This window comes from Lepisosteus platostomus, chromosome 8 (genome assembly GCF_059453375.1).
Source record: "Lepisosteus platostomus isolate fLepPlt1 chromosome 8, fLepPlt1.hap1, whole genome shotgun sequence".
In the NCBI taxonomy this organism is placed as follows: domain Eukaryota; kingdom Metazoa; phylum Chordata; class Actinopteri; order Semionotiformes; family Lepisosteidae; genus Lepisosteus; species Lepisosteus platostomus.
In genome coordinates this window covers 14,256,980-14,282,935 of record NC_142618.1, presented here as the reverse complement: position 1 = coordinate 14,282,935, position 25,956 = coordinate 14,256,980, and the positions used below count along the sequence as shown (strand labels likewise).

General features: G+C 52.9%; 59 non-coding genes across 59 annotated transcripts; 39 read left to right on the top strand and 20 right to left on the bottom strand.

Moving 5' to 3' along the window:
* Positions 1–9: 9 nt before the first annotated feature.
* On the top strand, positions 10–82 carry trnak-uuu (transfer RNA lysine (anticodon UUU)). The gene has a single exon. It is a non-coding gene; the product is annotated as a tRNA-Lys (tRNA).
* Positions 83–429: 347 nt separating this feature from the next.
* Positions 430–500, top strand: trnag-ccc (transfer RNA glycine (anticodon CCC)). The gene has a single exon. It is a non-coding gene; the product is annotated as a tRNA-Gly (tRNA).
* Positions 501–995: 495 nt separating this feature from the next.
* trnay-gua (transfer RNA tyrosine (anticodon GUA)) lies at positions 996–1,083 on the bottom strand. The gene is given in 2 exon segments: positions 996–1,031; positions 1,047–1,083. It is a non-coding gene; the product is annotated as a tRNA-Tyr (tRNA).
* A 207-nt stretch (positions 1,084–1,290) lies between these two features.
* Positions 1,291–1,363, top strand: trnak-uuu (transfer RNA lysine (anticodon UUU)). The gene has a single exon. It is a non-coding gene; the product is annotated as a tRNA-Lys (tRNA).
* A 347-nt stretch (positions 1,364–1,710) lies between these two features.
* On the top strand, positions 1,711–1,781 carry trnag-ccc (transfer RNA glycine (anticodon CCC)). Its single transcript has one exon. It is a non-coding gene; the product is annotated as a tRNA-Gly (tRNA).
* Positions 1,782–2,276: 495 nt separating this feature from the next.
* On the bottom strand, positions 2,277–2,364 carry trnay-gua (transfer RNA tyrosine (anticodon GUA)). Its single transcript is given in 2 exon segments — positions 2,277–2,312; positions 2,328–2,364. It is a non-coding gene; the product is annotated as a tRNA-Tyr (tRNA).
* A 207-nt stretch (positions 2,365–2,571) lies between these two features.
* trnak-uuu (transfer RNA lysine (anticodon UUU)) lies at positions 2,572–2,644 on the top strand. Its single transcript has one exon. It is a non-coding gene; the product is annotated as a tRNA-Lys (tRNA).
* Positions 2,645–2,991: 347 nt separating this feature from the next.
* trnag-ccc (transfer RNA glycine (anticodon CCC)) lies at positions 2,992–3,062 on the top strand. The gene has a single exon. It is a non-coding gene; the product is annotated as a tRNA-Gly (tRNA).
* A 495-nt stretch (positions 3,063–3,557) lies between these two features.
* On the bottom strand, positions 3,558–3,645 carry trnay-gua (transfer RNA tyrosine (anticodon GUA)). Its single transcript is given in 2 exon segments — positions 3,558–3,593; positions 3,609–3,645. It is a non-coding gene; the product is annotated as a tRNA-Tyr (tRNA).
* Positions 3,646–3,852: 207 nt separating this feature from the next.
* trnak-uuu (transfer RNA lysine (anticodon UUU)) lies at positions 3,853–3,925 on the top strand. Its single transcript has one exon. It is a non-coding gene; the product is annotated as a tRNA-Lys (tRNA).
* A 347-nt stretch (positions 3,926–4,272) lies between these two features.
* On the top strand, positions 4,273–4,343 carry trnag-ccc (transfer RNA glycine (anticodon CCC)). Its single transcript has one exon. It is a non-coding gene; the product is annotated as a tRNA-Gly (tRNA).
* A 495-nt stretch (positions 4,344–4,838) lies between these two features.
* Positions 4,839–4,926, bottom strand: trnay-gua (transfer RNA tyrosine (anticodon GUA)). The gene is given in 2 exon segments: positions 4,839–4,874; positions 4,890–4,926. It is a non-coding gene; the product is annotated as a tRNA-Tyr (tRNA).
* A 619-nt stretch (positions 4,927–5,545) lies between these two features.
* trnag-ccc (transfer RNA glycine (anticodon CCC)) lies at positions 5,546–5,616 on the top strand. Its single transcript has one exon. It is a non-coding gene; the product is annotated as a tRNA-Gly (tRNA).
* Positions 5,617–6,104: 488 nt separating this feature from the next.
* On the bottom strand, positions 6,105–6,192 carry trnay-gua (transfer RNA tyrosine (anticodon GUA)). Its single transcript is given in 2 exon segments — positions 6,105–6,140; positions 6,156–6,192. It is a non-coding gene; the product is annotated as a tRNA-Tyr (tRNA).
* Positions 6,193–6,399: 207 nt separating this feature from the next.
* On the top strand, positions 6,400–6,472 carry trnak-uuu (transfer RNA lysine (anticodon UUU)). The gene has a single exon. It is a non-coding gene; the product is annotated as a tRNA-Lys (tRNA).
* A 347-nt stretch (positions 6,473–6,819) lies between these two features.
* Positions 6,820–6,890, top strand: trnag-ccc (transfer RNA glycine (anticodon CCC)). The gene has a single exon. It is a non-coding gene; the product is annotated as a tRNA-Gly (tRNA).
* Positions 6,891–7,375: 485 nt separating this feature from the next.
* Positions 7,376–7,463, bottom strand: trnay-gua (transfer RNA tyrosine (anticodon GUA)). Its single transcript is given in 2 exon segments — positions 7,376–7,411; positions 7,427–7,463. It is a non-coding gene; the product is annotated as a tRNA-Tyr (tRNA).
* Positions 7,464–7,670: 207 nt separating this feature from the next.
* Positions 7,671–7,743, top strand: trnak-uuu (transfer RNA lysine (anticodon UUU)). The gene has a single exon. It is a non-coding gene; the product is annotated as a tRNA-Lys (tRNA).
* A 347-nt stretch (positions 7,744–8,090) lies between these two features.
* On the top strand, positions 8,091–8,161 carry trnag-ccc (transfer RNA glycine (anticodon CCC)). Its single transcript has one exon. It is a non-coding gene; the product is annotated as a tRNA-Gly (tRNA).
* Positions 8,162–8,656: 495 nt separating this feature from the next.
* On the bottom strand, positions 8,657–8,744 carry trnay-gua (transfer RNA tyrosine (anticodon GUA)). Its single transcript is given in 2 exon segments — positions 8,657–8,692; positions 8,708–8,744. It is a non-coding gene; the product is annotated as a tRNA-Tyr (tRNA).
* Positions 8,745–8,951: 207 nt separating this feature from the next.
* trnak-uuu (transfer RNA lysine (anticodon UUU)) lies at positions 8,952–9,024 on the top strand. Its single transcript has one exon. It is a non-coding gene; the product is annotated as a tRNA-Lys (tRNA).
* Positions 9,025–9,371: 347 nt separating this feature from the next.
* On the top strand, positions 9,372–9,442 carry trnag-ccc (transfer RNA glycine (anticodon CCC)). Its single transcript has one exon. It is a non-coding gene; the product is annotated as a tRNA-Gly (tRNA).
* Positions 9,443–9,937: 495 nt separating this feature from the next.
* Positions 9,938–10,025, bottom strand: trnay-gua (transfer RNA tyrosine (anticodon GUA)). Its single transcript is given in 2 exon segments — positions 9,938–9,973; positions 9,989–10,025. It is a non-coding gene; the product is annotated as a tRNA-Tyr (tRNA).
* A 619-nt stretch (positions 10,026–10,644) lies between these two features.
* trnag-ccc (transfer RNA glycine (anticodon CCC)) lies at positions 10,645–10,715 on the top strand. Its single transcript has one exon. It is a non-coding gene; the product is annotated as a tRNA-Gly (tRNA).
* Positions 10,716–11,203: 488 nt separating this feature from the next.
* On the bottom strand, positions 11,204–11,291 carry trnay-gua (transfer RNA tyrosine (anticodon GUA)). Its single transcript is given in 2 exon segments — positions 11,204–11,239; positions 11,255–11,291. It is a non-coding gene; the product is annotated as a tRNA-Tyr (tRNA).
* A 207-nt stretch (positions 11,292–11,498) lies between these two features.
* On the top strand, positions 11,499–11,571 carry trnak-uuu (transfer RNA lysine (anticodon UUU)). The gene has a single exon. It is a non-coding gene; the product is annotated as a tRNA-Lys (tRNA).
* A 347-nt stretch (positions 11,572–11,918) lies between these two features.
* trnag-ccc (transfer RNA glycine (anticodon CCC)) lies at positions 11,919–11,989 on the top strand. The gene has a single exon. It is a non-coding gene; the product is annotated as a tRNA-Gly (tRNA).
* A 488-nt stretch (positions 11,990–12,477) lies between these two features.
* Positions 12,478–12,565, bottom strand: trnay-gua (transfer RNA tyrosine (anticodon GUA)). The gene is given in 2 exon segments: positions 12,478–12,513; positions 12,529–12,565. It is a non-coding gene; the product is annotated as a tRNA-Tyr (tRNA).
* A 207-nt stretch (positions 12,566–12,772) lies between these two features.
* trnak-uuu (transfer RNA lysine (anticodon UUU)) lies at positions 12,773–12,845 on the top strand. The gene has a single exon. It is a non-coding gene; the product is annotated as a tRNA-Lys (tRNA).
* Positions 12,846–13,192: 347 nt separating this feature from the next.
* Positions 13,193–13,263, top strand: trnag-ccc (transfer RNA glycine (anticodon CCC)). The gene has a single exon. It is a non-coding gene; the product is annotated as a tRNA-Gly (tRNA).
* A 494-nt stretch (positions 13,264–13,757) lies between these two features.
* Positions 13,758–13,847, bottom strand: trnay-gua (transfer RNA tyrosine (anticodon GUA)). Its single transcript is given in 2 exon segments — positions 13,758–13,794; positions 13,810–13,847. It is a non-coding gene; the product is annotated as a tRNA-Tyr (tRNA).
* Positions 13,848–14,053: 206 nt separating this feature from the next.
* trnak-uuu (transfer RNA lysine (anticodon UUU)) lies at positions 14,054–14,126 on the top strand. Its single transcript has one exon. It is a non-coding gene; the product is annotated as a tRNA-Lys (tRNA).
* A 347-nt stretch (positions 14,127–14,473) lies between these two features.
* trnag-ccc (transfer RNA glycine (anticodon CCC)) lies at positions 14,474–14,544 on the top strand. Its single transcript has one exon. It is a non-coding gene; the product is annotated as a tRNA-Gly (tRNA).
* Positions 14,545–15,039: 495 nt separating this feature from the next.
* trnay-gua (transfer RNA tyrosine (anticodon GUA)) lies at positions 15,040–15,127 on the bottom strand. The gene is given in 2 exon segments: positions 15,040–15,075; positions 15,091–15,127. It is a non-coding gene; the product is annotated as a tRNA-Tyr (tRNA).
* A 207-nt stretch (positions 15,128–15,334) lies between these two features.
* Positions 15,335–15,407, top strand: trnak-uuu (transfer RNA lysine (anticodon UUU)). The gene has a single exon. It is a non-coding gene; the product is annotated as a tRNA-Lys (tRNA).
* A 347-nt stretch (positions 15,408–15,754) lies between these two features.
* Positions 15,755–15,825, top strand: trnag-ccc (transfer RNA glycine (anticodon CCC)). Its single transcript has one exon. It is a non-coding gene; the product is annotated as a tRNA-Gly (tRNA).
* A 495-nt stretch (positions 15,826–16,320) lies between these two features.
* trnay-gua (transfer RNA tyrosine (anticodon GUA)) lies at positions 16,321–16,408 on the bottom strand. Its single transcript is given in 2 exon segments — positions 16,321–16,356; positions 16,372–16,408. It is a non-coding gene; the product is annotated as a tRNA-Tyr (tRNA).
* Positions 16,409–16,615: 207 nt separating this feature from the next.
* On the top strand, positions 16,616–16,688 carry trnak-uuu (transfer RNA lysine (anticodon UUU)). Its single transcript has one exon. It is a non-coding gene; the product is annotated as a tRNA-Lys (tRNA).
* Positions 16,689–17,035: 347 nt separating this feature from the next.
* Positions 17,036–17,106, top strand: trnag-ccc (transfer RNA glycine (anticodon CCC)). The gene has a single exon. It is a non-coding gene; the product is annotated as a tRNA-Gly (tRNA).
* Positions 17,107–17,601: 495 nt separating this feature from the next.
* On the bottom strand, positions 17,602–17,689 carry trnay-gua (transfer RNA tyrosine (anticodon GUA)). The gene is given in 2 exon segments: positions 17,602–17,637; positions 17,653–17,689. It is a non-coding gene; the product is annotated as a tRNA-Tyr (tRNA).
* Positions 17,690–17,896: 207 nt separating this feature from the next.
* Positions 17,897–17,969, top strand: trnak-uuu (transfer RNA lysine (anticodon UUU)). The gene has a single exon. It is a non-coding gene; the product is annotated as a tRNA-Lys (tRNA).
* A 347-nt stretch (positions 17,970–18,316) lies between these two features.
* On the top strand, positions 18,317–18,387 carry trnag-ccc (transfer RNA glycine (anticodon CCC)). Its single transcript has one exon. It is a non-coding gene; the product is annotated as a tRNA-Gly (tRNA).
* A 495-nt stretch (positions 18,388–18,882) lies between these two features.
* Positions 18,883–18,970, bottom strand: trnay-gua (transfer RNA tyrosine (anticodon GUA)). Its single transcript is given in 2 exon segments — positions 18,883–18,918; positions 18,934–18,970. It is a non-coding gene; the product is annotated as a tRNA-Tyr (tRNA).
* Positions 18,971–19,177: 207 nt separating this feature from the next.
* Positions 19,178–19,250, top strand: trnak-uuu (transfer RNA lysine (anticodon UUU)). The gene has a single exon. It is a non-coding gene; the product is annotated as a tRNA-Lys (tRNA).
* A 347-nt stretch (positions 19,251–19,597) lies between these two features.
* trnag-ccc (transfer RNA glycine (anticodon CCC)) lies at positions 19,598–19,668 on the top strand. The gene has a single exon. It is a non-coding gene; the product is annotated as a tRNA-Gly (tRNA).
* A 488-nt stretch (positions 19,669–20,156) lies between these two features.
* trnay-gua (transfer RNA tyrosine (anticodon GUA)) lies at positions 20,157–20,244 on the bottom strand. The gene is given in 2 exon segments: positions 20,157–20,192; positions 20,208–20,244. It is a non-coding gene; the product is annotated as a tRNA-Tyr (tRNA).
* Positions 20,245–20,451: 207 nt separating this feature from the next.
* Positions 20,452–20,524, top strand: trnak-uuu (transfer RNA lysine (anticodon UUU)). The gene has a single exon. It is a non-coding gene; the product is annotated as a tRNA-Lys (tRNA).
* Positions 20,525–20,871: 347 nt separating this feature from the next.
* trnag-ccc (transfer RNA glycine (anticodon CCC)) lies at positions 20,872–20,942 on the top strand. Its single transcript has one exon. It is a non-coding gene; the product is annotated as a tRNA-Gly (tRNA).
* A 495-nt stretch (positions 20,943–21,437) lies between these two features.
* Positions 21,438–21,525, bottom strand: trnay-gua (transfer RNA tyrosine (anticodon GUA)). Its single transcript is given in 2 exon segments — positions 21,438–21,473; positions 21,489–21,525. It is a non-coding gene; the product is annotated as a tRNA-Tyr (tRNA).
* Positions 21,526–21,732: 207 nt separating this feature from the next.
* On the top strand, positions 21,733–21,805 carry trnak-uuu (transfer RNA lysine (anticodon UUU)). Its single transcript has one exon. It is a non-coding gene; the product is annotated as a tRNA-Lys (tRNA).
* Positions 21,806–22,152: 347 nt separating this feature from the next.
* trnag-ccc (transfer RNA glycine (anticodon CCC)) lies at positions 22,153–22,223 on the top strand. The gene has a single exon. It is a non-coding gene; the product is annotated as a tRNA-Gly (tRNA).
* Positions 22,224–22,718: 495 nt separating this feature from the next.
* On the bottom strand, positions 22,719–22,806 carry trnay-gua (transfer RNA tyrosine (anticodon GUA)). Its single transcript is given in 2 exon segments — positions 22,719–22,754; positions 22,770–22,806. It is a non-coding gene; the product is annotated as a tRNA-Tyr (tRNA).
* A 207-nt stretch (positions 22,807–23,013) lies between these two features.
* On the top strand, positions 23,014–23,086 carry trnak-uuu (transfer RNA lysine (anticodon UUU)). Its single transcript has one exon. It is a non-coding gene; the product is annotated as a tRNA-Lys (tRNA).
* A 347-nt stretch (positions 23,087–23,433) lies between these two features.
* trnag-ccc (transfer RNA glycine (anticodon CCC)) lies at positions 23,434–23,504 on the top strand. The gene has a single exon. It is a non-coding gene; the product is annotated as a tRNA-Gly (tRNA).
* A 488-nt stretch (positions 23,505–23,992) lies between these two features.
* Positions 23,993–24,080, bottom strand: trnay-gua (transfer RNA tyrosine (anticodon GUA)). The gene is given in 2 exon segments: positions 23,993–24,028; positions 24,044–24,080. It is a non-coding gene; the product is annotated as a tRNA-Tyr (tRNA).
* A 207-nt stretch (positions 24,081–24,287) lies between these two features.
* Positions 24,288–24,360, top strand: trnak-uuu (transfer RNA lysine (anticodon UUU)). Its single transcript has one exon. It is a non-coding gene; the product is annotated as a tRNA-Lys (tRNA).
* Positions 24,361–24,707: 347 nt separating this feature from the next.
* On the top strand, positions 24,708–24,778 carry trnag-ccc (transfer RNA glycine (anticodon CCC)). Its single transcript has one exon. It is a non-coding gene; the product is annotated as a tRNA-Gly (tRNA).
* A 495-nt stretch (positions 24,779–25,273) lies between these two features.
* trnay-gua (transfer RNA tyrosine (anticodon GUA)) lies at positions 25,274–25,361 on the bottom strand. The gene is given in 2 exon segments: positions 25,274–25,309; positions 25,325–25,361. It is a non-coding gene; the product is annotated as a tRNA-Tyr (tRNA).
* Positions 25,362–25,568: 207 nt separating this feature from the next.
* On the top strand, positions 25,569–25,641 carry trnak-uuu (transfer RNA lysine (anticodon UUU)). The gene has a single exon. It is a non-coding gene; the product is annotated as a tRNA-Lys (tRNA).
* The last annotated feature ends 315 nt before the right edge of the window (positions 25,642–25,956 follow it).

The following is a 25,956-nucleotide window of genomic DNA, read 5'->3' as shown; positions in this document are numbered from 1 at the left end:
TGTCGTAGAGCCCGGATAGCTCAGTCGGTAGAGCATCAGACTTTTAATCTGAGGGTCCAGGGTTCAAGTCCCTGTTCGGGTGTTATGGTGACTCAGGTCTAAGCCCCACCCCCTGGGCTTTTGTTTACGGCCCTCCTCATTGCAAGGGCACAGAATTCCGCATTAGCAGCGCAGAGGTCCTTGTGTGGTGTTTGTCCTGGACGGAGTCAAAGGGGCCTGGAAGACGACAGTGAAACAATGGTGGTACGTCTTTGGCATTTTTTTCCTCTTCCGTCGGCTCTTCTCGTTGCAAATTCCCAAAGCTTCAAATTAGGCAGGGCAGAGGTAATTGTGGGGTGTGTGGGCTGGGCAAAAAGAAGGGCTTTGCTCCCTTTGGCCTGTGAGAGGATAAGAGGCTTAAACTGTGGTGTGAGCAAGCACTCTCCGTGGGCGCCAGTGGTGTAGTGGTATCATGCAAGATTCCCATTCTTGCGACCCGGGTTCGATTCCTGGCTGGCGCAGCCTGGGCTCTAGCTTGTGGGCTTGGGAGCAAGCACTGATTAATGGGTGAGGTGTGGCTCTGGGTGATTGGTGGCCCCTGCTGGGGAAATGTTTGCATATCAAAGCATCAACATATTGAGTAGGAGGAAGTGGTTACTGGATGAATGACCATCAATACAGAAGGTGCTGCTTGCTTTCTGGGGCTATACCTGGCCTCCTTTTTAACAGCTTTGTACTCAAACGTCTACTGCAATGGTGAGGCTTACAGAAAGGGTGCCGGCGATGGGCTCCACCGAGCGCCTCCTTTAGTCTCACTTGTCTTTGCGACTAGGTTTTGAGCGCACCAGCACTGACGCAGTGTTTTGCAAAAGGAAAGCTTAGCAGACGCGAGCAGTAGAATGCAGAATTCTAAAGACGGCGACTCCGCTCTAATGTCTGACCGCCTTACGGTCCAAGCGAGAGAGAGGTTTGCTCATTTTCTTCTTTTTTGATTGTCAAGGGCCAAAACAGTAGCGTCCCTCGAGCCGGATTAGAACCAGCGACCTAAGGATGTCCGGCCTTTTCCACTACAGTCCTCCGCTCTACCAACTGAGCTATCGAGGGAGCCGTGCGTGTCCTCTCTCTGACGTTCACAGCCCGAGGCAGGGTGGAGTTCCTGTTCTTTGGAAAGCACGGCACTGTGTCATGTTGGATCTAACAGAGATTCCTGGGCTCGTTGTCGTTTCCTCGGCTTGCTCTCTTCAGTGGACCAAACATGTGGCCTTTGAGGATCCTGTATGTCCCTGCTGCTGCTCCTGCTTCTGTCGTAGAGCCCGGATAGCTCAGTCGGTAGAGCATCAGACTTTTAATCTGAGGGTCCAGGGTTCAAGTCCCTGTTCGGGTGTTATGGTGACTCAGGTCTAAGCCCCACCCCCCGGGCTTTTGTTTGCGGCCCTCCTCATTGCAAGGGCACAGAATTCCGCATTAGCAGCGCAGAGGTCCTTGTGTGGTGTTTGTCCTGGACGGAGTCAAAGGGGCCTGGAAGACGACAGTGAAACAATGGTGGTACGTCTTTGGCATTTTTTTCCTCTTCCGTCGGCTCTTCTCGTTGCAAATTCCCAAAGCTTCAAATTAGGCAGGGCAGAGGTAATTGTGGGGTGTGTGGGCTGGGCAAAAAGAAGGGCTTTGCTCCCTTTGGCCTGTGAGAGGATAAGAGGCTTAAACTGTGGTGTGAGCAAGCGCTCTCCGTGGGCGCCAGTGGTGTAGTGGTATCATGCAAGATTCCCATTCTTGCGACCCGGGTTCGATTCCCGGCTGGCACAGCCTGGGCTCTAGCTTGTGGGCTTGGGAGCAAGCACTGATTAATGGGTGAGGTGTGGCTCTGGGTGATTGGTGGCCCCTGCTGGGGAAATGTTTGCATATCAAAGCATCAACATATTGAGTAGGAGGAAGTGGTTACTGGATGAATGACCATCAATACAGAAGGTGCTGCTTGCTTTCTGGGGCTATACCTGGCCTCCTTTTTAACAGCTTTGTACTCAAACGTCTACTGCAATGGTGAGGCTTACAGAAAGGGTGCCGGCGATGGGCTCCACCGAGCGCCTCCTTTAGTCTCACTTGTCTTTGCGACTAGGTTTTGAGCGCACCAGCACTGACGCAGTGTTTTGCAAAAGGAAAGCTTAGCAGACGCGAGCAGTAGAATGCAGAATTCTAAAGACGGCGACTCCGCTCTAATGTCTGACCGCCTTACGGTCCAAGCGAGAGAGAGGTTTGCTCATTTTCTTCTTTTTTGATTGTCAAGGGCCAAAACAGTAGCATCCCTCGAGCCGGATTCGAACCAGCGACCTAAGGATGTCCGGCCTTCTCCACTACAGTCCTCCGCTCTACCAACTGAGCTATCGAGGGAGCCGTGCGTGTCCTCTCTCTGACGTTCACAGCCCGAGGCAGGGTGGAGTTCCTGTTCTTTGGAAAGCACGGCACTGTGTCATGTTGGATCTAACAGAGATTCCTGGGCTCGTTGTCGTTTCCTCGGCTTGCTCTCTTCAGTGGACCAAACATGTGGCCTTTGAGGATCCTGTATGTCCCTGCTGCTGCTCCTGCTTCTGTCGTAGAGCCCGGATAGCTCAGTCGGTAGAGCATCAGACTTTTAATCTGAGGGTCCAGGGTTCAAGTCCCTGTTCGGGTGTTATGGTGACTCAGGTCTAAGCCCCACCCCCCGGGCTTTTGTTTGCGGCCCTCCTCATTGCAAGGGCACAGAATTCCGCATTAGCAGCGCAGAGGTCCTTGTGTGGTGTTTGTCCTGGACGGAGTCAAAGGGGCCTGGAAGACGACAGTGAAACAATGGTGGTACGTCTTTGGCATTTTTTTCCTCTTCCGTCGGCTCTTCTCGTTGCAAATTCCCAAAGCTTCAAATTAGGCAGGGCAGAGGTAATTGTGGGGTGTGTGGGCTGGGCAAAAAGAAGGGCTTTGCTCCCTTTGGCCTGTGAGAGGATAAGAGGCTTAAACTGTGGTGTGAGCAAGCGCTCTCTGTGGGCGCCAGTGGTGTAGTGGTATCATGCAAGATTCCCATTCTTGCGACCCGGGTTCGATTCCCGGCTGGCGCAGCCTGGGCTCTAGCTTGTGGGCTTGGGAGCAAGCACTGATTAATGGGTGAGGTGTGGCTCTGGGTGATTGGTGGCCCCTGCTGGGGAAATGTTTGCATATCAAAGCATCAACATATTGAGTAGGAGGAAGTGGTTACTGGATGAATGACCATCAATACAGAAGGTGCTGCTTGCTTTCTGGGGCTATACCTGGCCTCCTTTTTAACAGCTTTGTACTCAAACGTCTACTGCAATGGTGAGGCTTACAGAAAGGGTGCCGGCGATGGGCTCCACCGAGCGCCTCCTTTAGTCTCACTTGTCTTTGCGACTAGGTTTTGAGCGCACCAGCACTGACGCAGTGTTTTGCAAAAGGAAAGCTTAGCAGACGCGAGCAGTAGAATGCAGAATTCTAAAGACGGCGACTCCGCTCTAATGTCTGACCGCCTTACGGTCCAAGCGAGAGAGAGGTTTGCTCATTTTCTTCTTTTTTGATTGTCAAGGGCCAAAACAGTAGCGTCCCTCGAGCCGGATTCGAACCAGCGACCTAAGGATGTCCGGCCTTCTCCACTACAGTCCTCCGCTCTACCAACTGAGCTATCGAGGGAGCCATGCGTGTCCTCTCTCTGACGTTCACAGCCCGAGGCAGGGTGGAGTTCCTGTTCTTTGGAAAGCACGGCACTGTGTCATGTTGGATCTAACAGAGATTCCTGGGCTCGTTGTCGTTTCCTCGGCTTGCTCTCTTCAGTGGACCAAACATGTGGCCTTTGAGGATCCTGTATGTCCCTGCTGCTGCTCCTGCTTCTGTCGTAGAGCCCGGATAGCTCAGTCGGTAGAGCATCAGACTTTTAATCTGAGGGTCCAGGGTTCAAGTCCCTGTTCGGGTGTTATGGTGACTCAGGTCTAAGCCCCACCCCCCGGGCTTTTGTTTGCGGCCCTCCTCATTGCAAGGGCACAGAATTCCGCATTAGCAGCGCAGAGGTCCTTGTGTGGTGTTTGTCCTGGACGGAGTCAAAGGGGCCTGGAAGACGACAGTGAAACAATGGTGGTACGTCTTTGGCATTTTTTTCCTCTTCCGTCGGCTCTTCTCGTTGCAAATTCCCAAAGCTTCAAATTAGGCAGGGCAGAGGTAATTGTGGGGTGTGTGGGCTGGGCAAAAAGAAGGGCTTTGCTCCCTTTGGCCTGTGAGAGGATAAGAGGCTTAAACTGTGGCGTGAGCAAGCGCTCTCCGTGGGCGCCAGTGGTGTAGTGGTATCATGCAAGATTCCCATTCTTGCGACCCGGGTTCGATTCCCGGCTGGCGCAGCCTGGGCTCTAGCTTGTGGGCTTGGGAGCAAGCACTGATTAATGGGTGAGGTGTGGCTCTGGGTGATTGGTGGCCCCTGCTGGGGAAATGTTTGCATATCAAAGCATCAACATATTGAGTAGGAGGAAGTGGTTACTGGATGAATGACCATCAATACAGAAGGTGCTGCTTGCTTTCTGGGGCTATACCTGGCCTCCTTTTTAACAGCTTTGTACTCAAACGTCTACTGCAATGGTGAGGCTTACAGAAAGGGTGCCGGCGATGGGCTCCACCGAGCGCCTCCTTTAGTCTCACTTGTCTTTGCGACTAGGTTTTGAGCGCACCAGCACTGACGCAGTGTTTTGCAAAAGGAAAGCTTAGCAGACGCGAGCAGTAGAATGCAGAATTCTAAAGACGGCGACTCCGCTCTAATGTCTGACCGCCTTACGGTCCAAGCGAGAGAGAGGTTTGCTCATTTTCTTCTTTTTTGATTGTCAAGGGCCAAAACAGTAGCGTCCCTCGAGCCGGATTCGAACCAGCGACCTAAGGATGTCCGGCCTTCTCCACTACAGTCCTCCGCTCTACCAACTGAGCTATCGAGGGAGCCGTACGTGTCCTCTCTCTGACGTTCACAGCCCGAGGCAGGGTGGAGTTCCTGTTCTTTGGAAAGCACAGCACTGTGTCATGTTGGATCTAACAGAGATTCCTGGGCTCGTTGTCGTTTCCTCGGCTTGCTCTCTTCAGTGGACCAAACATGTGGCCTTTGAGGATCCTGTATGTCCCTGCTGCTGCTCCTGCTTCTGTCGTAGAGCCCGGATAGCTCAGTCGGTAGAGCATCAGACTTTTAATCTGAGGGTCCAGGGTTCAAGTCCCTGTTATGGTGACTCAGGTCTAAGCCCCACCCCCCGGGCTTTTGTTTGCGGCCCTCCTCATTGCAAGGGCACAGAATTCCGCATTAGCAGCGCAGAGGTCCTTGTGTGGTGTTTGTCCTGGACGGAGTCAAAGGGGCCTGGAAGACGACAGTGAAACTATGGTGGTACGTCTTTGGCATTTTTTTCCTCTTCCGTCGGCTCTTCTCGTTGCAAATTCCCAAAGCTTCAAATTAGGCAGGGCAGAGGTAATTGTGGGGTGTGTGGGCTGGGCAAAAAGAAGGGCTTTGCTCCCTTTGGCCTGTGAGAGGATAAGAGGCTTAAAATGTGGTGTGAGCAAGCTCTCTCCGTGGGCGCCAGTGGTGTAGTGGTATCATGCAAGATTCCCATTCTTGCGACCCGGGTTCGATTCCCGGGTGGCGCAGCCTGGGCTCTAGCTTGTGGGCCTGGCACTGATTAATGGGTGAGGTGTGGCTCTGGGTGATTGGTGGCCCCTGCTGGGGAAATGTTTGCATATCAAAGCATCAACATATTGAGTAGGAGGAAGTGGTTACTGGATGAATGACCATCAATACAGAAGGTGCTGCTTGCTTTCTGGGGCTATACCTTGCCTCCTTTTTAACAGCTTTGTACTCAAACGTCTACTGCAATGGTGAGGCTTACAGAAAGGGTGCCGGCGATGGGCTCCACCGAGCGCCTCCTTTAGTCTCACTTGTCTTTGCGACTAGGTTTTGAGCGCACCAGCGCTGACGCAGTGTTTTGCCAAAGGAAAGCTTAGCAGACGCGAGCAGTAGAATGCAGAATTCTAAAGACGGCGACTCCGCTCTAATGTCTGACCGCCTTACGGGCCAAGCAAGAGAGAGGTTTGCTCATTTTCTTCTTTTTTGATTGTCAAGGGCCAAAACAGTAGCGTCCCTCGAGCCGGATTCGAACCAGCGACCTAAGGATGTCCGGCCTCCTCCACTACAGTCCTCCGCTCTACCAACTGAGCTATCGAGGGAGCCGTGCGTGTCCTCTCTCTGACGTTCACAGCCCGAGGCAGGGTGGAGTTCCTGTTCTTTGGAAAGCACAGCACTGTGTCATGTTGGATCTAACAGAGATTACTGGGCTCGTTGTCGTTTCCTCGGCTTGCTCTCTTCAGTGGACCAAACATGTGGCCTTTGAGGATCCTGTATGTCCCTGCTGCTGCTCCTGCTTCTGTCGTAGAGCCTGGATAGCTCAGTCGGTAGAGCATCAGACTTTTAATCTGAGGGTCCAGGGTTCAAGTCCCTGTTCGGGTGTTATGGTGACTCAGGTCTAAGCCCCACCCCCCGGGCTTTTGTTTGCGGCCCTCCTCATTGCAAGGGCACAGAATTCCGCATTAGCAGCGCAGAGGTCCTTGTGTGGTGTTTGTCCTGGACGGAGTCAAAGGGGCCTGGAAGACGACAGTGAAACAATGGTGGTACGTCTTTGGCATTTTTTTCCTCTTCCGTCGGCTCTTCTCGTTGCAAATTCCCAAAGCTTCAAATTAGGCAGGGCAGAGGTAATTGTGGGGTGTGTGGGCTGGGCAAAAAGAAGGGCTTTGCTCCCTTTGGCCTGTGAGAGGATAAGAGGCTTAAACTGTGGCGTGAGCAAGCGCTCTCCGTGGGCGCCAGTGGTGTAGTGGTATCATGCAAGATTCCCATTCTTGCGACCCGGGTTCGATTCCCGGCTGGCGCAGCCTGGGCTCTAGCTTGTGGGCCTGGCACTGATTAATGGGTGAGGTGTGGCTCTGGGTGATTGGTGGCCCCTGCTGGGGAAATGTTTGCATATCAAAGCATCAACATATTGAGTAGGAGGAAGTGGTTACTGGATGAATGACCATCAATACAGAAGGTGCTGCTTGCTTTCTGGGGCTATACCTTGCCTCCTCTTTAACAGCTTTGTACTCAAACGTCTACTGCAATGGTGAGGCTTACAGAAAGGGTGCCGGCGATGGGCTCCACCTAGCGCCTCCTTTAGTCTCACTTGTCTTTGCGACTAGGTTTTGAGCGCACCAGCGCTGACGCTTTTTGCAAAAGGAAAGCTTAGCAGACGCGAGCAGTAGAATGCAGAATTCTAAAGACGGCGACTCCGCTCTAATGTCTGACCGCCTTACGGTCCAAGCGAGAGAGAGGTTTGCTCATTTTCTTCTTTTTTGATTGTCAAGGGCCAAAACAGTAGCGTCCCTCGAGCCGGATTCGAACCAGCGACCTAAGGATGTCCGGCCTTCTCCACTACAGTCCTCCGCTCTACCAACTGAGCTATCGAGGGAGCCGTGCGTGTCCTCTCTCTGACGTTCACAGCCCGAGGCAGGGTGGAGTTCCTGTTCTTTGGAAAGCACAGCACTGTGTCATGTTGGATCTAACAGAGATTCCTGGGCTCGTTGTCGTTTCCTCGGCTTGCTCTCTTCAGTGGACCAAACATGTGGCCTTTGAGGATCCTGTATCTCCCTGCTGCTGCTCCTGCTTCTGTCGTAGAGCCTGGATAGCTCAGTCGGTAGAGCATCAGACTTTTAATCTGAGGGTCCAGGGTTCAAGTCCCTGTTCGGGTGTTATGGTGACTCAGGTCTAAGCCCCACCCCCCGGGCTTTTGTTTGCGGCCCTCCTCATTGCAAGGGCACAGAATTCCGCATTAGCAGCGCAGAGGTCCTTGTGTGGTGTTTGTCCTGGACGGAGTCAAAGGGGCCTGGAAGACGACAGTGAAACAATGGTGGTACGTCTTTGGCATTTTTTTCCTCTTCCGTCGGCTCTTCTCGTTGCAAATTCCCAAAGCTTCAAATTAGGCAGGGCAGAGGTAATTGTGGGGTGTGTGGGCTGGGCAAAAAGAAGGGCTTTGCTCCCTTTGGCCTGTGAGAGGATAAGAGGCTTAAACTGTGGTGTGAGCAAGCGCTCTCCGTGGGCGCCAGTGGTGTAGTGGTATCATGCAAGATTCCCATTCTTGCGACCCGGGTTCGATTCCCGGCTGGCGCAGCCTGGGCTCTAGCTTGTGGGCTTGGGAGCAAGCACTGATTAATGGGTGAGGTGTGGCTCTGGGTGATTGGTGGCCCCTGCTGGGGAAATGTTTGCATATCAAAGCATCAACATATTGAGTAGGAGGAAGTGGTTACTGGATGAATGACCATCAATACAGAAGGTGCTGCTTGCTTTCTGGGGCTATACCTGGCCTCCTTTTTAACAGCTTTGTACTCAAACGTCTACTGCAATGGTGAGGCTTACAGAAAGGGTGCCGGCGATGGGCTCCACCGAGCGCCTCCTTTAGTCTCACTTGTCTTTGCGACTAGGTTTTGAGCGCACCAGCACTGACGCAGTGTTTTGCAAAAGGAAAGCTTAGCAGACGCGAGCAGTAGAATGCAGAATTCTAAAGACGGCGACTCCGCTCTAATGTCTGACCGCCTTACGGTCCAAGCGAGAGAGAGGTTTGCTCATTTTCTTCTTTTTTGATTGTCAAGGGCCAAAACAGTAGCGTCCCTCGAGCCGGATTCGAACCAGCGACCTAAGGATGTCCGGCCTTCTCCACTACAGTCCTCCGCTCTACCAACTGAGCTATCGAGGGAGCCATGCGTGTCCTCTCTCTGACGTTCACAGCCCGAGGCAGGGTGGAGTTCCTGTTCTTTGGAAAGCACGGCACTGTGTCATGTTGGATCTAACAGAGATTCCTGGGCTCGTTGTCGTTTCCTCGGCTTGCTCTCTTCAGTGGACCAAACATGTGGCCTTTGAGGATCCTGTATGTCCCTGCTGCTGCTCCTGCTTCTGTCGTAGAGCCCGGATAGCTCAGTCGGTAGAGCATCAGACTTTTAATCTGAGGGTCCAGGGTTCAAGTCCCTGTTCGGGTGTTATGGTGACTCAGGTCTAAGCCCCACCCCCCGGGCTTTTGTTTGCGGCCCTCCTCATTGCAAGGGCACAGAATTCCGCATTAGCAGCGCAGAGGTCCTTGTGTGGTGTTTGTCCTGGACGGAGTCAAAGGGGCCTGGAAGACGACAGTGAAACAATGGTGGTACGTCTTTGGCATTTTTTTCCTCTTCCGTCGGCTCTTCTCGTTGCAAATTCCCAAAGCTTCAAATTAGGCAGGGCAGAGGTAATTGTGGGGTGTGTGGGCTGGGCAAAAAGAAGGGCTTTGCTCCCTTTGGCCTGTGAGAGGATAAGAGGCTTAAACTGTGGCGTGAGCAAGCGCTCTCCGTGGGCGCCAGTGGTGTAGTGGTATCATGCAAGATTCCCATTCTTGCGACCCGGGTTCGATTCCCGGCTGGCGCAGCCTGGGCTCTAGCTTGTGGGCTTGGGAGCAAGCACTGATTAATGGGTGAGGTGTGGCTCTGGGTGATTGGTGGCCCCTGCTGGGGAAATGTTTGCATATCAAAGCATCAACATATTGAGTAGGAGGAAGTGGTTACTGGATGAATGACCATCAATACAGAAGGTGCTGCTTGCTTTCTGGGGCTATACCTGGCCTCCTTTTTAACAGCTTTGTACTCAAACGTCTACTGCAATGGTGAGGCTTACAGAAAGGGTGCCGGCGATGGGCTCCACCGAGCGCCTCCTTTAGTCTCACTTGTCTTTGCGACTAGGTTTTGAGCGCACCAGCACTGACGCAGTGTTTTGCAAAAGGAAAGCTTAGCAGACGCGAGCAGTAGAATGCAGAATTCTAAAGACGGCGACTCCGCTCTAATGTCTGACCGCCTTACGGTCCAAGCGAGAGAGAGGTTTGCTCATTTTCTTCTTTTTTGATTGTCAAGGGCCAAAACAGTAGCGTCCCTCGAGCCGGATTCGAACCAGCGACCTAAGGATGTCCGGCCTTCTCCACTACAGTCCTCCGCTCTACCAACTGAGCTATCGAGGGAGCCGTACGTGTCCTCTCTCTGACGTTCACAGCCCGAGGCAGGGTGGAGTTCCTGTTCTTTGGAAAGCACAGCACTGTGTCATGTTGGATCTAACAGAGATTCCTGGGCTCGTTGTCGTTTCCTCGGCTTGCTCTCTTCAGTGGACCAAACATGTGGCCTTTGAGGATCCTGTATGTCCCTGCTGCTGCTCCTGCTTCTGTCGTAGAGCCCGGATAGCTCAGTCGGTAGAGCATCAGACTTTTAATCTGAGGGTCCAGGGTTCAAGTCCCTGTTATGGTGACTCAGGTCTAAGCCCCACCCCCCGGGCTTTTGTTTGCGGCCCTCCTCATTGCAAGGGCACAGAATTCCGCATTAGCAGCGCAGAGGTCCTTGTGTGGTGTTTGTCCTGGACGGAGTCAAAGGGGCCTGGAAGACGACAGTGAAACTATGGTGGTACGTCTTTGGCATTTTTTTCCTCTTCCGTCGGCTCTTCTCGTTGCAAATTCCCAAAGCTTCAAATTAGGCAGGGCAGAGGTAATTGTGGGGTGTGTGGGCTGGGCAAAAAGAAGGGCTTTGCTCCCTTTGGCCTGTGAGAGGATAAGAGGCTTAAAATGTGGTGTGAGCAAGCTCTCTCCGTGGGCGCCAGTGGTGTAGTGGTATCATGCAAGATTCCCATTCTTGCGACCCGGGTTCGATTCCCGGGTGGCGCAGCCTGGGCTCTAGCTTGTGGGCCTGGCACTGATTAATGGGTGAGGTGTGGCTCTGGGTGATTGGTGGCCCCTGCTGGGGAAATGTTTGCATATCAAAGCATCAACATATTGAGTAGGAGGAAGTGGTTACTGGATGAATGACCATCAATACAGAAGGTGCTGCTTGCTTTCTGGGGCTATACCTTGCCTCCTTTTTAACAGCTTTGTACTCAAACGTCTACTGCAATGGTGAGGCTTACAGAAAGGGTGCCGGCGATGGGCTCCACCGAGCGCCTCCTTTAGTCTCACTTGTCTTTGCGACTAGGTTTTGAGCGCACCAGCGCTGACGCAGTGTTTTGCCAAAGGAAAGCTTAGCAGACGCGAGCAGTAGAATGCAGAATTCTAAAGACGGCGACTCCGCTCTAATGTCTGACCGCCTTACGGGCCAAGCAAGAGAGAGGTTTGCTCATTTTCTTCTTTTTTGATTGTCAAGGGCCAAAACAGTAGCGTCCCTCGAGCCGGATTCGAACCAGCGACCTAAGGATGTCCGGCCTCCTCCACTACAGTCCTCCGCTCTACCAACTGAGCTATCGAGGGAGCCGTGCGTGTCCTCTCTCTGACGTTCACAGCCCGAGGCAGGGTGGAGTTCCTGTTCTTTGGAAAGCACAGCACTGTGTCATGTTGGATCTAACAGAGATTACTGGGCTCGTTGTCGTTTCCTCGGCTTGCTCTCTTCAGTGGACCAAACATGTGGCCTTTGAGGATCCTGTATGTCCCTGCTGCTGCTCCTGCTTCTGTCGTAGAGCCTGGATAGCTCAGTCGGTAGAGCATCAGACTTTTAATCTGAGGGTCCAGGGTTCAAGTCCCTGTTCGGGTGTTATGGTGACTCAGGTCTAAGCCCCACCCCCCGGGCTTTTGTTTGCGGCCCTCCTCATTGCAAGGGCACAGAATTCCGCATTAGCAGCGCAGAGGTCCTTGTGTGGTGTTTGTCCTGGACGGAGTCAAAGGGGCCTGGAAGACGACAGTGAAACAATGGTGGTACGTCTTTGGCATTTTTTTCCTCTTCCGTCGGCTCTTCTCGTTGCAAATTCCCAAAGCTTCAAATTAGGCAGGGCAGAGGTAATTGTGGGGTGTGTGGGCTGGGCAAAAAGAAGGGCTTTGCTCCCTTTGGCCTGTGAGAGGATAAGAGGCTTAAACTGTGGCGTGAGCAAGCGCTCTCCGTGGGCGCCAGTGGTGTAGTGGTATCATGCAAGATTCCCATTCTTGCGACCCGGGTTCGATTCCCGGCTGGCGCAGCCTGGGCTCTAGCTTGTGGGCCTGGCACTGATTAATGGGTGAGGTGTGGCTCTGGGTGATTGGTGGCCCCTGCTGGGGAAATGTTTGCATATCAAAGCATCAACATATTGAGTAGGAGGAAGTGGTTACTGGATGAATGACCATCAATACAGAAGGTGCTGCTTGCTTTCTGGGGCTATACCTTGCCTCCTCTTTAACAGCTTTGTACTCAAACGTCTACTGCAATGGTGAGGCTTACAGAAAGGGTGCCGGCGATGGGCTCCACCTAGCGCCTCCTTTAGTCTCACTTGTCTTTGCGACTAGGTTTTGAGCGCACCAGCGCTGACGCAGTGTTTTGCAAAAGGAAAGCTTAGCAGACGCGAGCAGTAGAATGCAGAATTCTAAAGACGGCGACTCCGCTCTAATGTCTGACCGCCTTACGGTCCAAGCGAGAGAGAGGTTTGCTCATTTTCTTCTTTTTTGATTGTCAAGGGCCAAAACAGTAGCGTCCCTCGAGCCGGATTCGAACCAGCGACCTAAGGATGTCCGGCCTTCTCCACTACAGTCCTCCGCTCTACCAACTGAGCTATCGAGGGAGCCGTGCGTGTCCTCTCTCTGACGTTCACAGCCCGAGGCAGGGTGGAGTTCCTGTTCTTTGGAAAGCACAGCACTGTGTCATGTTGGATCTAACAGAGATTCCTGGGCTCGTTGTCGTTTCCTCGGCTTGCTCTCTTCAGTGGACCAAACATGTGGCCTTTGAGGATCCTGTATCTCCCTGCTGCTGCTCCTGCTTCTGTCGTAGAGCCTGGATAGCTCAGTCGGTAGAGCATCAGACTTTTAATCTGAGGGTCCAGGGTTCAAGTCCCTGTTCGGGTGTTATGGTGACTCAGGTCTAAGCCCCACCCCCCGGGCTTTTGTTTGCGGCCCTCCTCATTGCAAGGGCACAGAATTCCGCATTAGCAGCGCAGAGGTCCTTGTGTGGTGTTTGTCCTGGACGGAGTCAAAGGGGCCTGGAAGACGACAGTGAAACAATGGTGGTACGTCTTTGGCATTTTTTTCCTCTTCCGTCGGCTCTTCTCGTTGCAAATTCCCAAAGCTTCAAATTAGGCAGGGCAGAGGTAATTGTGGGGTGTGTGGGCTGGGCAAAAAGAAGGGCTTTGCTCCCTTTGGCCTGTGAGAGGATAAGAGGCTTAAACTGTGGCGTGAGCAAGCGCTCTCCGTGGGCGCCAGTGGTGTAGTGGTATCATGCAAGATTCCCATTCTTGCGACCCGGGTTCGATTCCTGGCTGGCGCAGCCTGGGCTCTAGCTTGTGGGCTTGGGAGCAAGCACTGATTAATGGGTGAGGTGTGGCTCTGGGTGATTGGTGGCCCCTGCTGGGGAAATGTTTGCATATCAAAGCATCAACATATTGAGTAGGAGGAAGTGGTTACTGGATGAATGACCATCAATACAGAAGGTGCTGCTTGCTTTCTGGGGCTATACCTGGCCTCCTTTTTAACAGCTTTGTACTCAAACGTCTACTGCAATGGTGAGGCTTACAGAAAGGGTGCCGGCGATGGGCTCCACCGAGCGCCTCCTTTAGTCTCACTTGTCTTTGCGACTAGGTTTTGAGTGCACCAGCACTGACGCAGTGTTTTGCAAAAGGAAAGCTTAGCAGACGCGAGCAGTAGAATGCAGAATTCTAAAGACGGCGACTCCGCTCTAATGTCTGACCGCCTTACGGTCCAAGCGAGAGAGAGGTTTGCTCATTTTCTTCTTTTTTGATTGTCAAGGGCCAAAACAGTAGCGTCCCTCGAGCTGGATTCGAACCAGCGACCTAAGGATGTCCGGCCTTCTCCACTACAGTCCTCCGCTCTACCAACTGAGCTAATGAGGGAGCCGTGCGTGTCCTCTCTCTGACGTTCACAGCCCGAGGCAGGGTGGAGTTCCTGTTCTTTGGAAAGCACGGCACTGTGTCATGTTGGATCTAACAGAGATTCCTGGGCTCGTTGTCGTTTCCTCGGCTTGCTCTCTTCAGTGGACCAAACATGTGGCCTTTGAGGATCCTGTATCTCCCTGCTGCTGCTCCTGCTTCTGTCGTAGAGCCTGGATAGCTCAGTCGGTAGAGCATCAGACTTTTAATCTGAGGGTCCAGGGTTCAAGTCCCTGTTCGGGTGTTATGGTGACTCAGGTCTAAGCCCCACCCCCCGGGCTTTTGTTTGCGGCCCTCCTCATTGCAAGGGCACAGAATTCCGCATTAGCAGCGCAGAGGTCCTTGTGTGGTGTTTGTCCTGGACGGAGTCAAAGGGGCCTGGAAGACGACAGTGAAACAATGGTGGTACGTCTTTGGCATTTTTTTCCTCTTCCGTCGGCTCTTCTCGTTGCAAATTCCCAAAGCTTCAAATTAGGCAGGGCAGAGGTAATTGTGGGGTGTGTGGGCTGGGCAAAAAGAAGGGCTTTGCTCCCTTTGGCCTGTGAGAGGATAAGAGGCTTAAACTGTGGTGTGAGCAAGCGCTCTCCGTGGGCGCCAGTGGTGTAGTGGTATCATGCAAGATTCCCATTCTTGCGACCCGGGTTCGATTCCCGGCTGGCGCAGCCTGGGCTCTAGCTTGTGGGCTTGGGAGCAAGCACTGATTAATGGGTGAGGTGTGGCTCTGGGTGATTGGTGGCCCCTGCTGGGGAAATGTTTGCATATCAAAGCATCAACATATTGAGTAGGAGGAAGTGGTTACTGGATGAATGACCATCAATACAGAAGGTGCTGCTTGCTTTCTGGGGCTATACCTGGCCTCCTTTTTAACAGCTTTGTACTCAAACGTCTACTGCAATGGTGAGGCTTACAGAAAGGGTGCCGGCGATGGGCTCCACCGAGCGCCTCCTTTAGTCTCACTTGTCTTTGCGACTAGGTTTTGAGCGCACCAGCACTGACGCAGTGTTTTGCAAAAGGAAAGCTTAGCAGACGCGAGCAGTAGAATGCAGAATTCTAAAGACGGCGACTCCGCTCTAATGTCTGACCGCCTTACGGTCCAAGCGAGAGAGAGGTTTGCTCATTTTCTTCTTTTTTGATTGTCAAGGGCCAAAACAGTAGCGTCCCTCGAGCCGGATTCGAACCAGCGACCTAAGGATGTCCGGCCTTCTCCACTACAGTCCTCCGCTCTACCAACTGAGCTATCGAGGGAGCCGTGCGTGTCCTCTCTCTGACGTTCACAGCCCGAGGCAGGGTGGAGTTCCTGTTCTTTGGAAAGCACGGCACTGTGTCATGTTGGATCTAACAGAGATTCCTGGGCTCGTTGTCGTTTCCTCGGCTTGCTCTCTTCAGTGGACCAAACATGTGGCCTTTGAGGATCCTGTATGTCCCTGCTGCTGCTCCTGTTTCTGTTGTAGAGCCCGGATAGCTCAGTCGGTAGAGCATCAGACTTTTAATCTGAGGGTCCAGGGTTCAAGTCCCTGTTCGGGTGTTATGGTGACTCAGGTCTAAGCCCCACCCCCCGGGCTTTTGTTTGCGGCCCTCCTCATTGCAAGGGCACAGAATTCCGCATTAGCAGCGCAGAGGTCCTTGTGTGGTGTTTGTCCTGGACGGAGTCAAAGGGGCCTGGAAGACGACAGTGAAACAATGGTGGTACGTCTTTGGCATTTTTTTCCTCTTCCGTCGGCTCTTCTCGTTGCAAATTCCCAAAGCTTCAAATTAGGCAGGGCAGAGGTAATTGTGGGGTGTGTGGGCTGGGCAAAAAGAAGGGCTTTGCTCCCTTTGGCCTGTGAGAGGATAAGAGGCTTAAACTGTGGTGTGAGCAAGCGCTCTCCGTGGGCGCCAGTGGTGTAGTGGTATCATGCAAGATTCCCATTCTTGCGACCCGGGTTCGATTCCCGGCTGGCGCAGCCTGGGCTCTAGCTTGTGGGCTTGGGAGCAAGCACTGATTAATGGGTGAGGTGTGGCTCTGGGTGATTGGTGGCCCCTGCTGGGGAAATGTTTGCATATCAAAGCATCAACATATTGAGTAGGAGGAAGTGGTTACTGGATGAATGACCATCAATACAGAAGGTGCTGCTTGCTTTCTGGGGCTATACCTGGCCTCCTTTTTAACAGCTTTGTACTCAAACGTCTACTGCAATGGTGAGGCTTACAGAAAGGGTGCCGGCGATGGGCTCCACCGAGCGCCTCCTTTAGTCTCACTTGTCTTTGCGACTAGGTTTTGAGCGCACCAGCACTGACGCAGTGTTTTGCAAAAGGAAAGCTTAGCAGACGCGAGCAGTAGAATGCAGAATTCTAAAGACGGCGACTCCGCTCTAATGTCTGACGGCCTTACGGTCCAAGCGAGAGAGAGGTTTGCTCATTTTCTTCTTTTTTGATTGTCAAGGGCCAAAACAGTAGCGTCCCTCGAGCCGGATTCGAACCAGCGACCTAAGGATGTCCGGCCTTCTCCACTACAGTCCTCCGCTCTACCAACTGAGCTATCGAGGGAGCCGTGCGTGTCATCTCTCTGACGTTCACAGCCCGAGGCAGGGTGGAGTTCCTGTTCTTTGGAAAGCACGGCACTGTGTCATGTTGGATCTAACAGAGATTCCTGGGCTCGTTGTCGTTTCCTCGGCTTGCTCTCTTCAGTGGACCAAACATGTGGCCTTTGAGGATCCTGTATGTCCCTGCTGCTGCTCCTGCTTCTGTCGTAGAGCCCGGATAGCTCAGTCGGTAGAGCATCAGACTTTTAATCTGAGGGTCCAGGGTTCAAGTCCCTGTTCGGGTGTTATGGTGACTCAGGTCTAAGCCCCACCCCCTGGGCTTTTGTTTGCGGCCCTCCTCATTGCAAGGGCACAGAATTCCGCATTAGCAGCGCAGAGGTCCTTGTGTGGTGTTTGTCCTGGACGGAGTCAAAGGGGCCTGGAAGACGACAGTGAAACAATGGTGGTACGTCTTTGGCATTTTTTTCCTCTTCCGTCGGCTCTTCTCGTTGCAAATTCCCAAAGCTTCAAATTAGGCAGGGCAGAGGTAATTGTGGGGTGTGTGGGCTGGGCAAAAAGAAGGGCTTTGCTCCCTTTGGCCTGTGAGAGGATAAGAGGCTTAAACTGTGGTGTGAGCAAGCACTCTCCGTGGGCGCCAGTGGTGTAGTGGTATCATGCAAGATTCCCATTCTTGCGACCCGGGTTCGATTCCCGGCTGGCGCAGCCTGGGCTCTAGCTTGTGGGCTTGGGAGCAAGCACTGATTAATGGGTGAGGTGTGGCTCTGGGTGATTGGTGGCCCCTGCTGGGGAAATGTTTGCATATCAAAGCATCAACATATTGAGTAGGAGGAAGTGGTTACTGGATGAATGACCATCAATACAGAAGGTGCTGCTTGCTTTCTGGGGCTATACCTTGCCTCCTTTTTAACAGCTTTGTACTCAAACGTCTACTGCAATGGTGAGGCTTACAGAAAGGGTGCCGGCGATGGGCTCCACCGAGCGCCTCCTTTAGTCTCACTTGTCTTTGCGACTAGGTTTTGAGCGCACCAGCACTGACGCAGTGTTTTGCAAAAGGAAAGCTTAGCAGACGCGAGCAGTAGAATGCAGAATTCTAAAGACGGCGACTCCGCTCTAATGTCTGACCGCCTTACGGTCCAAGCGAGAGAGAGGTTTGCTCATTTTCTTCTTTTTTGATTGTCAAGGGCCAAAACAGTAGCGTCCCTCGAGCCGGATTCGAACCAGCGACCTAAGGATGTCCGGCCTTCTCCACTACAGTCCTCCGCTCTACCAACTGAGCTATCGAGGGAGCCGTGCGTGTCCTCTCTCTGACGTTCACAGCCCGAGGCAGGGTGGAGTTCCTGTTCTTTGGAAAGCACAGCACTGTGTCATGTTGGATCTAACAGAGATTCCTGGGCTCGTTGTCGTTTCCTCGGCTTGCTCTCTTCAGTGGACCAAACATGTGGCCTTTGAGGATCCTGTATGTCCCTGCTGCTGCTCCTGCTTCTGTCGTAGAGCCCGGATAGCTCAGTCGGTAGAGCATCAGACTTTTAATCTGAGGGTCCAGGGTTCAAGTCCCTGTTCGGGTGTTATGGTGACTCAGGTCTAAGCCCCACCCCCTGGGCTTTTGTTTGCGGCCCTCCTCATTGCAAGGGCACAGAATTCCGCATTAGCAGCGCAGAGGTCCTTGTGTGGTGTTTGTCCTGGACGGAGTCAAAGGGGCCTGGAAGACGACAGTGAAACAATGGTGGTACGTCTTTGGCATTTTTTTCCTCTTCCGTCGGCTCTTCTCGTTGCAAATTCCCAAAGCTTCAAATTAGGCAGGGCAGAGGTAATTGTGGGGTGTGTGGGCTGGGCAAAAAGAAGGGCTTTGCTCCCTTTGGCCTGTGAGAGGATAAGAGGCTTAAACTGTGGTGTGAGCAAGCGCTCTCCGTGGGCGCCAGTGGTGTAGTGGTATCATGCAAGATTCCCATTCTTGCGACCCGGGTTCGATTCCCGGCTGGCGCAGCCTGGGCTCTAGCTTGTGGGCTTGGGAGCAAGCACTGATTAATGGGTGAGGTGTGGCTCTGGGTGATTGGTGGCCCCTGCTGGGGAAATGTTTGCATATCAAAGCATCAACATATTGAGTAGGAGGAAGTGGTTACTGGATGAATGACCATCAATACAGAAGGTGCTGCTTGCTTTCTGGGGCTATACCTGGCCTCCTTTTTAACAGCTTTGTACTCAAACGTCTACTGCAATGGTGAGGCTTACAGAAAGGGTGCCGGCGATGGGCTCCACCGAGCGCCTCCTTTAGTCTCACTTGTCTTTGCGACTAGGTTTTGAGCGCACCAGCACTGACGCAGTGTTTTGCAAAAGGAAAGCTTAGCAGACGCGAGCAGTAGAATGCAGAATTCTAAAGACGGCGACTCCGCTCTAATGTCTGACCGCCTTACGGTCCAAGCGAGAGAGAGGTTTGTTCATTTTCTTCTTTTTTGATTGTCAAGGGCCAAAACAGTAGCGTCCCTCGAGCCGGATTAGAACCAGCGACCTAAGGATGTCCGGCCTTTTCCACTACAGTCCTCCGCTCTACCAACTGAGCTATCGAGGGAGCCGTGCGTGTCCTCTCTCTGACGTTCACAGCCTGAGGCAGGGTGGAGTTCCTGTTCTTTGGAAAGCACGGCACTGTGTCATGTTGGATCTAACAGAGATTCCTGGGCTCGTTGTCGTTTCCTCGGCTTGCTCTCTTCAGTGGACCAAACATGTGGCCTTTGAGGATCCTGTATGTCCCTGCTGCTGCTCCTGCTTCTGTCGTAGAGCCTGGATAGCTCAGTCGGTAGAGCATCAGACTTTTAATCTGAGGGTCCAGGGTTCAAGTCCCTGTTCGGGTGTTATGGTGACTCAGGTCTAAGCCCCACCCCCCGGGCTTTTGTTTGCGGCCCTCCTCATTGCAAGGGCACAGAATTCCGCATTAGCAGCGCAGAGGTCCTTGTGTGGTGTTTGTCCTGGACGGAGTCAAAGGGGCCTGGAAGACGACAGTGAAACTATGGTGGTACGTCTTTGGCATTTTTTTCCTCTTCCGTCGGCTCTTCTCGTTGCAAATTCCCAAAGCTTCAAATTAGGCAGGGCAGAGGTAATTGTGGGGTGTGTGGGCTGGGCAAAAAGAAGGGCTTTGCTCCCTTTGGCCTGTGAGAGGATAAGAGGCTTAAAATGTGGTGTGAGCAAGCTCTCTCCGTGGGCGCCAGTGGTGTAGTGGTATCATGCAAGATTCCCATTCTTGCGACCCGGGTTCGATTCCCGGGTGGCGCAGCCTGGGCTCTAGCTTGTGGGCCTGGCACTGATTAATGGGTGAGGTGTGGCTCTGGGTGATTGGTGGCCCCTGCTGGGGAAATGTTTGCATATCAAAGCATCAACATATTGAGTAGGAGGAAGTGGTTACTGGATGAATGACCATCAATACAGAAGGTGCTGCTTGCTTTCTGGGGCTATACCTTGCCTCCTTTTTAACAGCTTTGTACTCAAACGTCTACTGCAATGGTGAGGCTTACAGAAAGGGTGCCGGCGATGGGCTCCACCGAGCGCCTCCTTTAGTCTCACTTGTCTTTGCGACTAGGTTTTGAGCGCACCAGCACTGACGCAGTGTTTTGCAAAAGGAAAGCTTAGCAGACGCGAGCAGTAGAATGCAGAATTCTAAAGACGGCGACTCCGCTCTAATGTCTGACCGCCTTACGGTCCAAGCGAGAGAGAGGTTTGCTCATTTTCTTCTTTTTTGATTGTCAAGGGCCAAAACAGTAGCGTCCCTCGAGCCGGATTCGAACCAGCGACCTAAGGATGTCCGGCCTTCTCCACTACAGTCCTCCGCTCTACCAACTGAGCTATCGAGGGAGCCGTGCGTGTCCTCTCTCTGACGTTCACAGCCCGAGGCAGGGTGGAGTTCCTGTTCTTTGGAAAGCACGGCACTGTGTCATGTTGGATCTAACAGAGATTCCTGGGCTCGTTGTCGTTTCCTCGGCTTGCTCTCTTCAGTGGACCAAACATGTGGCCTTTGAGGATCCTGTATGTCCCTGCTGCTGCTCCTGCTTCTGTCGTAGAGCCCGGATAGCTCAGTCGGTAGAGCATCAGACTTTTAATCTGAGGGTCCAGGGTTCAAGTCCCTGTTCGGGTGTTATGGTGACTCAGGTCTAAGCCCCACCCCCTGGGCTTTTGTTTGCGGCCCTCCTCATTGCAAGGGCACAGAATTCCGCATTAGCAGCGCAGAGGTCCTTGTGTGGTGTTTGTCCTGGACGGAGTCAAAGGGGCCTGGAAGACGACAGTGAAACAATGGTGGTACGTCTTTGGCATTTTTTTCCTCTTCCGTCGGCTCTTCTCGTTGCAAATTCCCAAAGCTTCAAATTAGGCAGGGCAGAGGTAATTGTGGGGTGTGTGGGCTGGGCAAAAAGAAGGGCTTTGCTCCCTTTGGCCTGTGAGAGGATAAGAGGCTTAAACTGTGGTGTGAGCAAGCGCTCTCCGTGGGCGCCAGTGGTGTAGTGGTATCATGCAAGATTCCCATTCTTGCGACCCGGGTTCGATTCCCGGCTGGTGCAGCCTGGGCTCTAGCTTGTGGGCTTGGGAGCAAGCACTGATTAATGGGTGAGGTGTGGCTCTGGGTGATTGGTGGCCCCTGCTGGGGAAATGTTTGCATATCAAAGCATCAACATATTGAGTAGGAGGAAGTGGTTACTGGATGAATGACCATCAATACAGAAGGTGCTGCTTGCTTTCTGGGGCTATACCTGGCCTCCTTTTTAACAGCTTTGTACTCAAACGTCTACTGCAATGGTGAGGCTTACAGAAAGGGTGCCGGCGATGGGCTCCACCGAGCGCCTCCTTTAGTCTCACTTGTCTTTGCGACTAGGTTTTGAGCGCACCAGCGCTGACGCAGTGTTTTGCCAAAGGAAAGCTTAGCAGACGCGAGCAGTAGAATGCAGAATTCTAAAGACGGCGACTCCGCTCTAATGTCTGACCGCCTTACGGGCCAAGCAAGAGAGAGGTTTGCTCATTTTCTTCTTTTTTGATTGTCAAGGGCCAAAACAGTAGCGTCCCTCGAGCCGGATTCGAACCAGCGACCTAAGGATGTCCGGCCTCCTCCACTACAGTCCTCCGCTCTACCAACTGAGCTATCGAGGGAGCCGTGCGTGTCCTCTCTCTGACGTTCACAGCCCGAGGCAGGGTGGAGTTCCTGTTCTTTGGAAAGCACAGCACTGTGTCATGTTGGATCTAACAGAGATTACTGGGCTCGTTGTCGTTTCCTCGGCTTGCTCTCTTCAGTGGACCAAACATGTGGCCTTTGAGGATCCTGTATGTCCCTGCTGCTGCTCCTGCTTCTGTCGTAGAGCCTGGATAGCTCAGTCGGTAGAGCATCAGACTTTTAATCTGAGGGTCCAGGGTTCAAGTCCCTGTTCGGGTGTTATGGTGACTCAGGTCTAAGCCCCACCCCCCGGGCTTTTGTTTGCGGCCCTCCTAATTGCAAGGGCACAGAATTCCGCATTAGCAGCGCAGAGGTCCTTGTGTGGTGTTTGTCCTGGACGGAGTCAAAGGGGCCTGGAAGACGACAGTGAAACAATGGTGGTACGTCTTTGGCATTTTTTTCCTCTTCCGTCGGCTCTTCTCGTTGCAAATTCCCAAAGCTTCAAATTAGGCAGGGCAGAGGTAATTGTGGGGTGTGTGGGCTGGGCAAAAAGAAGGGCTTTGCTCCCTTTGGCCTGTGAGAGGATAAGAGGCTTAAACTGTGGTGTGAGCAAGCGCTCTCCGTGGGCGCCAGTGGTGTAGTGGTATCATGCAAGATTCCCATTCTTGCGACCCGGGTTCGATTCCCGGCTGGTGCAGCCTGGGCTCTAGCTTGTGGGCTTGGGAGCAAGCACTGATTAATGGGTGAGGTGTGGCTCTGGGTGATTGGTGGCCCCTGCTGGGGAAATGTTTGCATATCAAAGCATCAACATATTGAGTAGGAGGAAGTGGTTACTGGATGAATGACCATCAATACAGAAGGTGCTGCTTGCTTTCTGGGGCTATACCTGGCCTCCTTTTTAACAGCTTTGTACTCAAACGTCTACTGCAATGGTGAGGCTTACAGAAAGGGTGCCGGCGATGGGCTCCACCGAGCGCCTCCTTTAGTCTCACTTGTCTTTGCGACTAGGTTTTGAGCGCACCAGCACTGACGCAGTGTTTTGCAAAAGGAAAGCTTAGCAGACGCGAGCAGTAGAATGCAGAATTCTAAAGACGGCGACTCCGCTCTAATGTCTGACCGCCTTACGGTCCAAGCGAGAGAGAGGTTTGCTCATTTTCTTCTTTTTTGATTGTCAAGGGCCAAAACAGTAGCGTCCCTCGAGCCGGATTCGAACCAGCGACCTAAGGATGTCCGGCCTTCTCCACTACAGTCCTCCGCTCTACCAACTGAGCTATCGAGGGAGCCGTGCGTGTCCTCTCTCTGACGTTCACAGCCCGAGGCAGGGTGGAGTTCCTGTTCTTTGGAAAGCACAGCACTGTGTCATGTTGGATCTAACAGAGATTCCTGGGCTCGTTGTCGTTTCCTCGGCTTGCTCTCTTCAGTGGACCAAACATGTGGCCTTTGAGGATCCTGTATGTCCCTGCTGCTGCTCCTGCTTCTGTCGTAGAGCCCGGATAGCTCAGTCGGTAGAGCATCAGACTTTTAATCTGAGGGTCCAGGGTTCAAGTCCCTGTTCGGGTGTTATGGTGACTCAGGTCTAAGCCCCACCCCCCGGGCTTTTGTTTGCGGCCCTCCTCATTGCAAGGGCACAGAATTCCGCATTAGCAGCGCAGAGGTCCTTGTGTGGTGTTTGTCCTGGACGGAGTCAAAGGGGCCTGGAAGACGACAGTGAAACTATGGTGGTACGTCTTTGGCATTTTTTTCCTCTTCCGTCGGCTCTTCTCGTTGCAAATTCCCAAAGCTTCAAATTAGGCAGGGCAGAGGTAATTGTGGGGTGTGTGGGCTGGGCAAAAAGAAGGGCTTTGCTCCCTTTGGCCTGTGAGAGGATAAGAGGCTTAAACTGTGGTGTGAGCAAGCGCTCTCCGTGGGCGCCAGTGGTGTAGTGGTATCATGCAAGATTCCCATTCTTGCGACCCGGGTTCGATTCCCGGGTGGCGCAGCCTGGGCTCTAGCTTGTGGGCCTGGCACTGATTAATGGGTGAGGTGTGGCTCTGGGTGATTGGTGGCCCCTGCTGGGGAAATGTTTGCATATCAAAGCATCAACATATTGAGTAGGAGGAAGTGGTTACTGGATGAATGACCATCAATACAGAAGGTGCTGCTTGCTTTCTGGGGCTATACCTTGCCTCCTTTTTAACAGCTTTGTACTCAAACGTCTACTGCAATGGTGAGGCTTACAGAAAGGGTGCCGGCGATGGGCTCCACCGAGCGCCTCCTTTAGTCTCACTTGTCTTTGCGACTAGGTTTTGAGCGCACCAGCACTGACGCAGTGTTTTGCAAAAGGAAAGCTTAGCAGACGCGAGCAGTAGAATGCAGAATTCTAAAGACGGCGACTCCGCTGTAATGTCTGACCGCCTTACGGTCCAAGCGAGAGAGAGGTTTGCTCATTTTCTTCTTTTTTGATTGTCAAGGGCCAAAACAGTAGCGTCCCTCGAGCCGGATTCGAACCAGCGACCTAAGGATGTCCGGCCTTCTCCACTACAGTCCTCCGCTCTACCAACTGAGCTATCGAGGGAGCCGTGCGTGTCCTCTCTCTGACGTTCACAGCCCGAGGCAGGGTGGAGTTCCTGTTCTTTGGAAAGCACGGCACTGTGTCATGTTGGATCTAACAGAGATTCCTGGGCTCGTTGTCGTTTCCTCGGCTTGCTCTCTTCAGTGGACCAAACATGTGGCCTTTGAGGATCCTGTATGTCCCTGCTGCTGCTCCTGCTTCTGTCGTAGAGCCCGGATAGCTCAGTCGGTAGAGCATCAGACTTTTAATCTGAGGGTCCAGGGTTCAAGTCCCTGTTCGGGTGTTATGGTGACTCAGGTCTAAGCCCCACCCCCCGGGCTTTTGTTTGCGGCCCTCCTCATTGCAAGGGCACAGAATTCCGCATTAGCAGCGCAGAGGTCCTTGTGTGGTGTTTGTCCTGGACGGAGTCAAAGGGGCCTGGAAGACGACAGTGAAACAATGGTGGTACGTCTTTGGCATTTTTTTCCTCTTCCGTCGGCTCTTCTCGTTGCAAATTCCCAAAGCTTCAAATTAGGCAGGGCAGAGGTAATTGTGGGGTGTGTGGGCTGGGCAAAAAGAAGGGCTTTGCTCCCTTTGGCCTGTGAGAGGATAAGAGGCTTAAACTGTGGTGTGAGCAAGCGCTCTCCGTGGGCGCCAGTGGTGTAGTGGTATCATGCAAGATTCCCATTCTTGCGACCCGGGTTCGATTCCCGGCTGGTGCAGCCTGGGCTCTAGCTTGTGGGCTTGGGAGCAAGCACTGATTAATGGGTGAGGTGTGGCTCTGGGTGATTGGTGGCCCCTGCTGGGGAAATGTTTGCATATCAAAGCATCAACATATTGAGTAGGAGGAAGTGGTTACTGGATGAATGACCATCAATACAGAAGGTGCTGCTTGCTTTCTGGGGCTATACCTGGCCTCCTTTTTAACAGCTTTGTACTCAAACGTCTACTGCAATGGTGAGGCTTACAGAAAGGGTGCCGGCGATGGGCTCCACCGAGCGCCTCCTTTAGTCTCACTTGTCTTTGCGACTAGGTTTTGAGCGCACCAGCACTGACGCAGTGTTTTGCAAAAGGAAAGCTTAGCAGACGCGAGCAGTAGAATGCAGAATTCTAAAGACGGCGACTCCGCTCTAATGTCTGACCGCCTTACGGTCCAAGCGAGAGAGAGGTTTGCTCATTTTCTTCTTTTTTGATTGTCAAGGGCCAAAACAGTAGCGTCCCTCGAGCCGGATTAGAACCAGCGACCTAAGGATGTCCGGCCTTTTCCACTACAGTCCTCCGCTCTACCAACTGAGCTATCGAGGGAGCCGTGCGTGTCCTCTCTCTGACGTTCACAGCCTGAGGCAGGGTGGAGTTCCTGTTCTTTGGAAAGCACGGCACTGTGTCATGTTGGATCTAACAGAGATTCCTGGGCTCGTTGTCGTTTCCTCGGCTTGCTCTCTTCAGTGGACCAAACATGTGGCCTTTGAGGATCCTGTATGTCCCTGCTGCTGCTCCTGCTTCTGTCGTAGAGCCTGGATAGCTCAGTCGGTAGAGCATCAGACTTTTAATCTGAGGGTCCAGGGTTCAAGTCCCTGTTTGGGTGTTATGGTGACTCAGGTCTAAGCCCCACCCCCCGGGCTTTTGTTTGCGGCCCTCCTCATTGCAAGGGCACAGAATTCCGCATTAGCAGCGCAGAGGTCCTTGTGTGGTGTTTGTCCTGGACGGAGTCAAAGGGGCCTGGAAGACGACAGTGAAACTATGGTGGTACGTCTTTGGCATTTTTTTCCTCTTCCGTCGGCTCTTCTCGTTGCAAATTCCCAAAGCTTCAAATTAGGCAGGGCAGAGGTAATTGTGGGGTGTGTGGGCTGGGCAAAAAGAAGGGCTTTGCTCCCTTTGGCCTGTGAGAGGATAAGAGGCT